Source organism: Grammomys surdaster, unplaced genomic scaffold (assembly GCF_004785775.1).
Source record: "Grammomys surdaster isolate TR1022 unplaced genomic scaffold, NIH_TR_1.0 170, whole genome shotgun sequence".
In the NCBI taxonomy this organism is placed as follows: Eukaryota; Metazoa; Chordata; class Mammalia; order Rodentia; family Muridae; genus Grammomys; species Grammomys surdaster.
In genome coordinates, this window is record NW_021604618.1 from 13,956,570 (window position 1) to 13,968,608 (window position 12,039).

The 12,039-nt window shown below is 42.4% G+C and overlaps 1 long non-coding RNA gene across 1 annotated transcript in view; it reads left to right on the plus strand.

The window, feature by feature from the left end:
* The first annotated feature begins 513 nt into the window (after positions 1–513).
* The window catches only part of LOC114620922, a 13,393-nt gene continuing 1,867 nt past the window's right edge, over positions 514–12,039 (plus strand). The window contains exons 1-2 of the long non-coding RNA XR_003711360.1: positions 514–949; positions 10,333–10,420. This is a non-coding gene — a long non-coding RNA (uncharacterized LOC114620922). The remainder of the gene's footprint in view (positions 950–10,332; positions 10,421–12,039) is intronic.

The following is a 12,039-nucleotide window of genomic DNA, read 5'->3' on the forward strand; positions in this document are numbered from 1 at the left end:
TGGGGACGTGCTCTTGTGTACACCAGGAAGAGGGTCTCACCAAGGACTTCTCACTGGTTTGAGGGCTACAGAAAGCTGCAGTTATTTTTTTCTCAGCTCTCGTAATCTAGTCTAGACATTCTGAGGAGGTGGAGGATATAATTACAGCTTGAAGCACCGTGCAGGCACCAGCAGTACAACTCCTCCAGCACATGTGGGACTCAAGTCCCCAGACGACAGTGAAATCTGATGATTCATTTGCCCAGATAAGCTGAAAATGAAACGTTAGAGGTCCAGGGTCCAGTTGTCCCTTCTACATTCCCTTTATGCACAACCGATTTCTCCATTTGGCTTGTTCAATTCAAAGAAACAAATGTGTCTTGTGCACTTACTAGGAGCATCCCCCTTTGGGGCCACGTTGCATCTGCTATTGTGTTGTTTAATCTCCACTGGTGGCCCTAGACTCATTTCTGCTTCTAAGGGATACTGCTCTTACTTTGCTTTGTATGGATGGCAACTCAGGCTCTGGCCTCCAGTTGGATTCTGCTGCAATTGCCATCATGATGAAGATCAGAAGGCAGAGCAGAAACAGGCTGCTTTCCCCTCTCATAGCTGGTTTAATGAGATTATAGCTTGTGCTGGCTACTCCTTTTTTTCTGTTACAGATGGCTACATCTTTCATTGTAATTTGTGGCACTATCTGGTGGTTTGAATGAGATGTCTCCCACTCTCTTGAGTATTTGAGTACTTTGGTCCTTAGTTTGTGGTGATGACTGTGGAGGCTTTTGAAGTATGGTCTTCTTAGAAAAGGCACGTCTTTGGCAGCATTCTTTGAGAGTTTAAAGACTTGCTATTTCTAGGAACTTGCTCTCTCTGCTCCCTGTTTGCAGTTCAAGATGAGAGTCCTTATCTTCTTGGTCCTGCCACCGTGTGTTTGCTCTGTCTTTATGGATTCTAGCCCTCTGGAATGGTAAGTCCAAATGAACTCCTTTTTTTTTTTTTAATGTAGCTGGTAATGTTATTTTCACAACAATAAAAAATAACTAATAAATGCTACTTTCTACCTTTGTCTTTTCTTGGAGCCTAACAGTCTCATCCTGTGGCTAGTGCTTACCAAGTCACTACTTCCTCCTTCCTTTTCTGATCTGGCCCTACCTCTATAAGAACTATCCCCCTGATACTCTTTCCAGTTGAGATTTGAGTTTGCCCTGGCTGGATCTTGACTTCTACCAACAAAAGCTTGCCATTGAGAAAGAAACTCATGATCTACTGAACTTAGTTATCTTAAGCATCATTTAGGAGTATGTCGTTCTTAAACCTAAGAGCATCTCTATTTTTATGCCATTTTTATTTTTATTTCTACTTAATTAGTCTCAATTCACACACACACACACACACACACACACACACACACACACACACACATTAATTCAGGTTTAAAAAGAAAAGAGAAACACAGAATACCTTTTGACACCAGGATGATAGAAAATAGGTGTATTTACTGCTATAGTCTGAATGCTGATGTTCTCAACTTCATAGGTTGAAATCTTAACCTCAGGTTGTGATAATAGGAGGAAGAGGCTTTGGAGAGTGAAGAAGTCATGATGGTGGAATTTTCCTGATTGAAATTAATGACTTTATAAGAGAGACCCTAGAAAATTATTGGCTAGTTTGTTCACCATGCAAAGATTTACTGAGAAGCCAGCCACTTCTCATGAGCTACTATGGCAATGGCAACATTATAAAATATCTCCTACATTGTAATAGATTGGAACTTTTGCTGGACCTCATAGCCAGAGTACATAAAAACCAAACTTTAAAATTTACTTAAGACTATCCCACTGTGTACTCAGCCTGTTTGTTTAACCTTCCTTAAGAGAACAATGTAATAACCAACCTTACTTGCCGTGGATTTCCCTTATAATGCATGTTTACAATCTAAACTAATAGAAACTATAATCTTAAGTTATATACTCTTCCATCCCTGACCCAACACTAATGCATACATGTTGTGATAATTATTTACTGGAAACAGTAAATAGGTTGAAATTGAACTTATATGTGAACACCCACAATAGCATATAAATATTGCTTGTTAGTTAAAGATGTTTGTAATGCTTTTGGTTTTACGGGTTATCTGAGTTCATTTGGAGTTGATGATTTAATACCTTGTAAAACTGTTACAAATTTTCTGTAAAGTATCTCTCATAACTTCCCCATGTGATGCTTTCTGTGCTGTTAAAGGGAAAGAAAAGCCCTTTAATAGGGACAGACACAACACAGACCTACTTAGACATATTCACACACATTCAAACAGACAAACAGGGACAGACACAGACAAAGGGACAACTTCACAAACACTCTTTAGGCAGGCAAGGATTCATGCAACAGACAATTTGGACTCGCTGTTAGTTGACTGAGACCCAGGGGAAGTACTTTGGTTTCTTTCCATTTGGCTTCACACCAATGTGTTATCCTTGACTCTGAGTTTATCATTAATGCATTCAAACAGACAACATTTGTGTATCTTGTGTGAGGAAATCGTTAATGGATTAAATCTATGCAAGCCATTAGATGGGCACTCACCAACCTAAAATCACTCAATGCCTTCATTCATTCTTACTTCTCCGCCTCAAGAACTCTTGAGAAATACATTTCTTTTGTCGTAATTTGTGTTTGTGTTGTTTTTATTACAGTGCAGGCTAAGATGCCAAAAATACAAGACAAGAGTAAAAACAAATGATGTGAGAGCTACAGCCATGCCATTGTGTTTAAGAGCGTGGACCTAGTCCCAGTTTTCTGAGAAACTGCCAAGTTGATTTCCAAAGTGGTTGTATAAATTTGCACTCCTACTAGCAATGATGGAGTGTACCTCTTGCTCCATGTCCTCACCAGCAGGTGCTATAGGAACCTCAGTAGAGTGTAGGAACACTAACCTACCCACAAAACATTCAACCTAAAATTTATCCTATCTACAAGAAATGCAGGGATGGGGATGGAACAGAGACTGAAGCTAACCAATAATCAGCCCAACTTGAGACCCATCCCATGGGCAAGCACCAATCCCTGGTCCTATTAATGCTACTCTGTTCTGCTTGCATACAGAAATAGAAGTCTAGCATCATTGTCCTCTGAGAGGCTCCACCCAGCGGCTAACTCAGAAGGATACAGAGACCCACAGCATAACAGTGGATGGAGCTTGTGGACCCTTTTATATCAGGGGAGGACTGAGGTACCCAAAGGAGATAAGATTTCCACAGAAATACCAAGAGAGTTAACTAACCTAGACTCTTGGGGCTCTCAGAGATTGAACCACTAACTAAAGAGCATACACAAGCTGGATGTAGCCAACCTCCTCTCATCCCCCACATATGTAGCAGATGTAAAGCTTGGTCTTCATGAGGTTCATGAACAACGGGAGTGAGGCTATCTCAAAAGCTGTTGGTTGTCTGTGGGATATGTTCTAGCTGGGCTACCTTGTCTGGCCTCAGTAGGAGAGGAAGCGCCTAGTTCTGCAGAAACTTGATGTGCCAGGTTGGAATGATACCTGGGGGGCCTCCACCTCTCAAAGAAGAAAGGGAGGGAGAATTGGGGGGAAGGATTTTGGGAGGGGGACACAAGGAGTGGAACAGTGAGTGAGATGTAAAGTGAATTAATTAATTAGTTAATTTATTAATTTAAAAAAAGAGCATGGACCTAATGGGCACAGGCCTGCAATTCCAGCTACTCAGAAGATTGAAGTGGGAGTTCACAAGTTCAAAGCTTGCCTAATCTATACTACCAGTTGAAAACCAGTATGGACAACTAAGAGAGAGCTTATTTCAAAATAAAAAAGCAAAGCAAGGCCTTCAGATAGAGCTCAGCGATAGAGGAACTGACATCCTACGTTCATTCTAGCACTGTAACAGACATATGAAAGAGAAATACAGACAACACTTGGAGACGGGGGTCACACACTTTGGCACTACATAGATTTGAATCCTGGCTCTCCTACTTCAAAGGCATGTAATCATAAGCCACATTGGCTTTCTGTGCATCAGTTTCTTTGCCTGTAGCTTAGGAATAGTGATTTATTTCTTCATAGAGTATTGGACATTAGGTGAATTTATGTTGCATAAATGTTTGTATTTAAAGCCACTTCCAGGTACACAGAACTCCCTATATGGAATGAAGCTGCCATTGCTCTGATAATGGTGGTGGTGATGGTGATGGTGAAGATGTAATTATTACTCAGACACTGAGCAAGGGGATAAAGATACTTTATCCTCAGATAGCACCTCTCCTCAGCAGAATCTAGAGACAACTGAATATGTCAACTTCCTTACTGTTTGATTTAATGTTGTCTGTTGTAGTTAGGAAATCCTGGTAAGATGAACAAACAACTGTTTGTTCAGCATAGAGAAAGGAGCCACAAGCTTGGTGTGAGTTGGAAGGAAGGTGCTGGCATATCTCATCAGTCAGTTAGGATAGGGAAATTGGCAGACAAAGCTGCCCCAGGAAGGTAGAACTATGATCAAGCTTGCGGGCAGGGGAGTAAGTTAACAGGAAAGGATATTCAACCATGAGTATGCGAGCACGCACATGCATGTGCATTACACACACACACACACACACACACACACACACCACACCCTCCTCCTCAGAGACATAGAGGCAATTCTAATGGAGCTGCCTATAGAAGCAGTTCTCCAAGTATGGTTCCCAGAACCTTGTCCACAAGATCTGCAGAAGTCTGAGTCTCACAGGCCTGCCCCAAGATCTACTGAGTCAGAATCACTGGGGTTTGATGAGTCCTCCAGATTCACTCATGCTCTTAGGGCTTGAGAACAACCAGTCTAGAGGAAGAGGGCACATGCCACCAAAAACCACATGTGAGATTTTGTGATCACTTGCTGAGATATTTTGAAGCATCTAGTTTTGCGCTGATTATTTGACCTTCACAGGTTCCTGCAATCCATAGGTTGATATGCTCAGTTTACAGATGGGAAAGTTGAGGCTTGGATTGAAGTTTAATATCTGTTTGTCTACAAGCCTCTGGAACCTTGAATAGTGAGGTCTTCAGATGGAACAAAGAAAAGTTAAAGGATGGATTATAATGAATTATTGGGAGATTGTCTAGACCATCACTGTCCAGAACTTTCTATGCTGATAGAAACATTTATATATTCTGTGTAGTCTGAGATGATGAGCTTCTATGGTGTAGTAGAAGAGTTAAACGTTTTAATTAATTTAAATATGAATAGATACATAGCTACCCTCTTTGATGATGCATTTCTAACATCCTAGAGCAAGTAAGTGTGGGGACAGGGCATAGCCCAAGGTCTGTCCAATTTAAAAAACTATGATCTTGTCCATTTTCTTCTGACCTAAGAGCTTTTCTTGTCTACTCTCTGAAAAAGACTGTGATATCTTTCTGGTCAACTGTCTGGGAAATTATCCTGGGAGTTAGCTAAGCACCCTAGTATTACTAGATCAGTTGCAGGGAATGAATGGGAAAGAGCCACAGCAGGCTGACTGTACAATCGTCCCCATGATGGATGTGAGAGCTGACTGGTAGCTCTCAGGGCAAAGAGAATGGGGGAGGAGCTTGCCATTCCTAAGTTATAGTGTCCTGCCGGCCTTTGTGTTATTAGACTTTGGATGAACTAGACCGAGTTCTCTGGAAAACAACTGTTTTAAGTTAAATTCTGGGACATTTTGCTTTATTTGTTTGATCATCCATGGAGCTTATGGAACATTGAAAACTCCTGTTCACAGGCATTCTTGGCTTCATCAGCCCTGTAAATTGTTCAAAATCCTCCCCTTCCACTTTTCTTTCTGTAATTCAGGGATCTCATTATTCCAGGCAAGAGACTAACAAACATTTCCTGTGAAAAACCTGATAATAAATACTTAAGACTTTGTACGTAAGGTCTCTGCTTCATATTCTTCTTTGTGTGAAGTTTGACTTTTGTGGGGTTTTATTTTTTTATTTTTAGGCAATCTTTTTGAGATGTAAGAATGAATCTTAGACTCACCAACTTTGATTTGACGTGTTTCTCTGTAAAGTGTGGGTTTTTCTCTGCCTGCCCTTTCTCTGAATAATGACATGAAGACTTTTATATTTACTAAAAGCTTCAGGCCCTATAGCTGGGCAGACACTCAGCTATCCTAACCTGACAATACTGGCCTGGTCTGCTTTCCAACTATATGATCCATTACCTGCCATCTTAGTCTTGGCCTGTGCAGTGGTTTGAATAGGTTTGGCCTCCATGAACTCATGTATTTGAATGCTTGACCCACAGGGACTGACACTATGTATGTGTGTGTCCTTGTTAGAATAGGTGTGTCTTTGTTGGAATAAATGTGTCACTGTGGGGAGGGAGAGCTTTGAGGTCCTATGTTCATGCTCAGCTCAGTGTGGAGGAAAGTCAGTCTCCTTCTGACTGCCTTTGGATCAAGATGTAGAACACTCAGTTCCTTCTAGAACACCATATTTGCCTGGACATTGCCATGCTTCCCATCAGAATTTATCATAATGTGATAATGGACCAAACCTCTGAAACTGTGAGCCAGCCTCAATTAAATGTCTTTTATAAGAGTTGCCTTGGTCATGGTATCTCTTTACAGCAATAAAACCCAAACTAAGACACCTTGGCATCTTATTCTTCATTTGTGTGCAGATTGCAACTCCCTGGTACCTACCTGAGACACACTTTCAGTCTCAGTCTCTCCCCCACCTCTTTCTCTGTCCAGAAATATTGTCATCTTTTCCTCTCCTGCCCAGGTATAGAAGGTGATGGAGAACAATGTTTTACAAATACTGAGTCAGAAAATACTTCATAATAAAGACTGGACTGCAACCAGAACTCTGGGTAGGAAATCAGCATTTGAATACACAGTGCACAAAAAGATCCTTCACCACTCTGACACTCTGGTTTCAAACAACAATAAACACAAAGACTTCTAGTCAGTTAGTTTCAATGATAGACCAGGAAGGATACTCTGATGAAAATTGCTTTGGTCCACCTTTTGAGAAACACTGTCATAGGAAGGACTTAAAGTGATCTACCTAGTAACCAAGCCTTTTCTTTGACAAGTCAGGGAACTGAAGTCCATGAAGAAGGGACTGTGACTTGCTCTGAGAGTTTGAATTTGGGCTACCCAGGGACTTAGTTGTGGGGGGAAGATGGCACCAACCTAGAGAGAGCCGGAAGAAGGGAGGAAACAGGATCACTGGTGATGTAATTTTTAAACGGTCCCTGGAGTGTGGCCACACCAGTGCATGTTCAGCCACTCTGAGTCAGCGTTTCTTGATGCCAGGGGAAGATGCTGTATGGGCGGAGCCTCCTCTTGCCGTCTTTGATCTGCCTCTTCTGAGAGAAATATCTTTGAAGGAGTACTCTCAAGCTGTCATCCAAATGTTTAATCCTTTAAACGTGCAGATCTTTGTAATGAGCTAGGCAGGACCCATGTAACTCTCTGCACACAAAGGCAAAGTAGATGGAGCTATCAGTTAGCTGTGCCCGGAAATGGGAAGTATGACTTTCAGTCTTGCTTCTATCACCAAATACCCAGAAAGGGCAAATCCCTGAACTAACTCTATGGGACTTGCCATCTCATTGGAAGTTGAGATGGGCAGAAAGAGCCATTTCCAGGTTTCTTTTGTGTTAGCTATTGCCAGAAGACTAGTTGTTGACACGGTTTTCATAACATTCTCTCACTCCTCTTTCCCACTCACTTCCTTTCTCTCTTCCTTTTCGTGTGGAGGGAATAAGGGCTTAAAGAGGAAAGCACTGACCTTGGCAAAGTCTATTCTTTCTTGGCAGAAATTATACCCTTGAAGAGTTATATATGTGCACATTTCAGTCAACAGCCTCAAAAAGTTTCTCTAGAGAGCCTGGACATTTCCTTCGCAGTTTGAAGCATGGAGCTAACTAACAACATGAATTTGGATTTGGGGAACTACATCCCCAAACCTACCATTTACTAATTAAAAAAATATTAAGGCAAACCAACTTGAACACTATTAGCAACTTTTATACAGTGCACTAGCCTAGTTAGGGATGCTGTTGGCATGGATTACCTGTGTCTGACACCCCTGGGTGGTAGCCACCCCTCCTGGCAGGAGGATTTTCCTAATTCTGACTCTAACATGTTGTGACAGGAGACCTGCAAGCCAAGGGAGTCAAAACTGACAGTCTCAAGGAGTTAGTGTTTAGTTTCTCAGAATGCTTGTAGTTTTTTCTTTTAAACCTAAATGTATTTTATGTTTGATATAGTAAAATTTAAAACACACAAAGCAAGAGGAAGCCACACAAATCACAACTCAGAAATGACCACATTGGTTTAAAAACAAATAAACACACAAACAAAAGAACACATCTAACTTCTTTTCTAGTCAGTGGAGCAATGTATGCTCAGGGCTCTAGCAAGCATAAAGAGAGAAATTAATCATAGCTCATCCCCCAGCTGATGATGTGTCCATGAAGCCCTTCGATGCCTAGCCTTCTGCTTTGCTCACTGGTGCATTGTTCCCAGCCTCCATGCTCACAAAGGCTGGGAACTGGTAGAGAGGCTCAGGCATGTTTGCTTTAGTGCTTTGGAATGATGCCTCCCTGAGGGCTGGACCTGGGTAGAAGCAGCATCTCAAACACACAGTGGACACCACTGTCCCTCCCTGTGTACTCAGCAGAATTTAAACAAGATGTCTGGCACCTTCCCAAAAGGGGGTTCAATCTAGTGTGAATGCCAGCTGGACTCACAGGCAGCAATACCGTGTGTTCGCAGAGTTAGCTGTGGATGCCTTCACACTGTGACTGCTGTAGATGTCATCACACTGTGACTGTGACTGCTGTGGATGCCATCACACTGTGACTGCTGCAGATGCCATCACACTATGACTGTGACTGCTGTGAATGACATCATACTGCTGACTACTTTCCTTCCCTGACCAGTTCCTTTATTAATTCTGACAGAAACAAGACTGTGTTTCCAATGTCCAACGACCTCTCAGTTATTTGCCTAAACAATGTCCAAGAGCTACAACTTACTATCTATCTAAGGATGACTTTGACTCTTGATCCTCCTGTCTCCTCTCCCAAATGCTGGCCCTGCAGGCATGAACCACTACTCCTAGCTCAGGCTCTACTTTCTTTCCCACCCCAAACCTCCATCTTTTCTGCCTTGAAAGAAAATGCTGAGTATTATTATTTTTTAACTAGGTATGTGAGAAGCAGCAATGTAACAAACACCCTGTTGGCACTGAAGTCTGATTGACTAGGATTAAGTTCTGGATGGTGGGCAGAGACTTGGGTGGTCTGTTACCCTTTTGGGAAGCAAGCATTTACCCCAAAGGGTATGTTGAAAACTGAAGAAAAGTTTAGCAGAATCTAACCAATCCATGTGTTTTGCCTATAAAAAAAAAAAATACAAATAAAAGACTTAGAAAATTTTCCTTTCTAAATTTTATGTTGTTTTTAATCCCCTTCTTTTGGTTGATGAGGGCATGCAAAACAATCTCCTACATTTTAAGAATGCAAATGGTCTATCAACCTGCAATGACCAGGACATAAAACACAATTCAGTTTTGTAACTTTACGATGTCCCAGGTAATGTGAAAAATATTTTAAGTGAATGATTTTAAAGAGTCCTCATGAAGCCACAATTCAAAATGGAGTTGTATTGTCTGAGCCTGAACCTTAGTTGTTCTTGCTAAAAGATATCATTCTGACACCTTTCTTTGATGGGAGGTGAGAGTGGGAAGAAGGAGCCAGAATATTCTGTGGCAGGTAAGGGACAGCCATCTAGAGAAGCATTTCTATATCATACAACAATGAAGGCACCACTGCAGGACACTGAGACACACAGGGAAAAGCCTTGGCATGTGGGCTCCGGCACTTGACTTAAGGTGAGCCCTCAGCCTTGGCCTGGTTGACATTTAGGCATCTCTGACAGGTCTTGTGAAGGAAAAGGTTTCAGTAGAGAGAGCCTGAATATGGGAATCTGGGGGATATGCTGGTAGATGGTGGGACTGGAAAACAAAAGTGTAATTACTTTAAGCAGAAGAAGGTTTGGACAAGGACATTTTCATGATTGGCTTTATTCTTCTCTTTGTTATTGCAGTGTTTCCTTTGCTTTGTGTAAGGAGGGGTGCGGGAAGAGCTGATTTTGTTTTTAGAGCTCCTCCCTTGTCCTAGGTGTCTTGTATAAACATCATCTCTTCTGGGCCCAATAACAATGTTTTGAGGTAGGCAGGTAGTGCTAGTACTTGTCTTGGTTTTAGAAGAGAACACTGAGGACCAGGAAGGGGATTTGTTTAGTATTTTTGAAGGCATGGCATGCTAATATGGACTTTTCAAATTAATTCCATAGGACTGTAAAAAATTCCCAGTGGGCCCGGAAACAAAACTACATTAGTATGTGTGAAAGCCAAATGATAGGTGGATATTCTGCAATGCAGGTAACAATAATTTAGTGCCCAGTTCAAGCAAATATTCACAGGAAGGAGTCAAGACTAGTCTCTGGGAGGGGAGGGGGTGAGAAGTGAAATTCTTCACATGCTTACATTGCTTTCTAAAGTGAGGACACTTGTGGTTTTATTCCAGGAATTACCCTCCCTCTTCCCCCTTCAACTTCAGTTGATAGAATGAAGAGGCTGCAAATGAGTGGCAGAAATTGTTTTCAGGGAGTGACCAGGCAATGTGGTGACTTGCAGTGAGTGAGCTCATAGAAAGGCATTTTTATTGGGAGTTTCTTTTACTTCAAGCTGCCTGCCCTGGATGGCTGCTCTGAGAACCTTTCTTCAGCAGCGTGCCCTGAAAGTCTTGCTGGACCTCTTCCCTCTGGCTGAGAGAATCTCCATTGCTGACCCATTTGAAAGCCGCCCATGGGATTAGTGGGATTTGCGTCTAAGCCAGGGGGACCTGCTCTGGCAAGCTAGTCAGCCGCTTCAGTGTTCCCTCCTAAGACCAGCAGTTCTGGGACTCTCAGGCCTTCGATATTCCTCTACCATGGGGAGTCTGTTCAGGCTGGGGTACCTCCTAAAGCCTTTTGGTTGTCTTAGTTTGGAGTGGGGACTGAGGGTAGTGTGAAGCAGGGTCCAAATCCATATGGGCAGAGTGTAATCAGGGCCATACTGTCCTCTCCCTGCAGGCAACCATTCACTGAATTCTCCCTGATGTCCCTGTGGTTCTCAAGTTTCCCAACCTGATCACTCTTAGTATAGGGCATTGGCTCTCCGGCTAGGGGGAAATTCTCATAGTTTCCAGGCCCACTGTTTAGCCCTATGGGAGTGGGAACAACAACTAAAAAGGCCTGTCTCCCAACTAGGTAGTTTATTTTCAAAGATAATACATTGTTTATGTTGCCATGAAGCCAGCAGGGAGGACTATGGGTAGATTATTGCTGTAGGTATCACATCCAGCAGCTGGAGACCTCCTTCTCCCCAACTGACTTAAGTTACACTCATGATTGATGATTGGAAAAAAGAAAAAAAAAAGAAGCCCACTGCAGATGGACCACTAGTGGGAACTTGAAAACCAACATTGCTTTGCTCCTGGCAGAAGTCTTTGCCTGACATTGAGGGGACACCGTGAGTGTTGCAGTAATCAGAGACAGGTGTTAATGGAGTCAGACAAAACTGGATTCAAGCCCCCAAACAGATCTTTCACTAGATGGTGACTCTGAATGTGTTCCGACCCTCCAATCTGTGCACTGAAGCCCTAGCAGAAGAGAATAATACTGCTTTTCTCTTAGTGCTGTTCTGTGGATTAAATGAGACAAACACGAGGAGCACAGTACTTAGAGCAGGGCCTGGCAAACAGCCAGTGCTCAGCCAATGCTGGCTGTGGTTATAGAAAAATGTAGCCCAGCATCTAGTGCCAAGGACACGCTCCATGAAAGTAGCTGTTCCTTAGGATTCTGGAATGTCAGGGCTGGAAGGGACCTCCTCTAAAGTGAAATACATCAAATACATTTTCTTGTCTCCTTGAAAATGAAGGAATCTGAGGGCCTAAGAGGGTCACAGACCAGTCCAGATCATGCTCTGAATTTAGGAGAGAGAGAGAGAGAAAGAGAGAG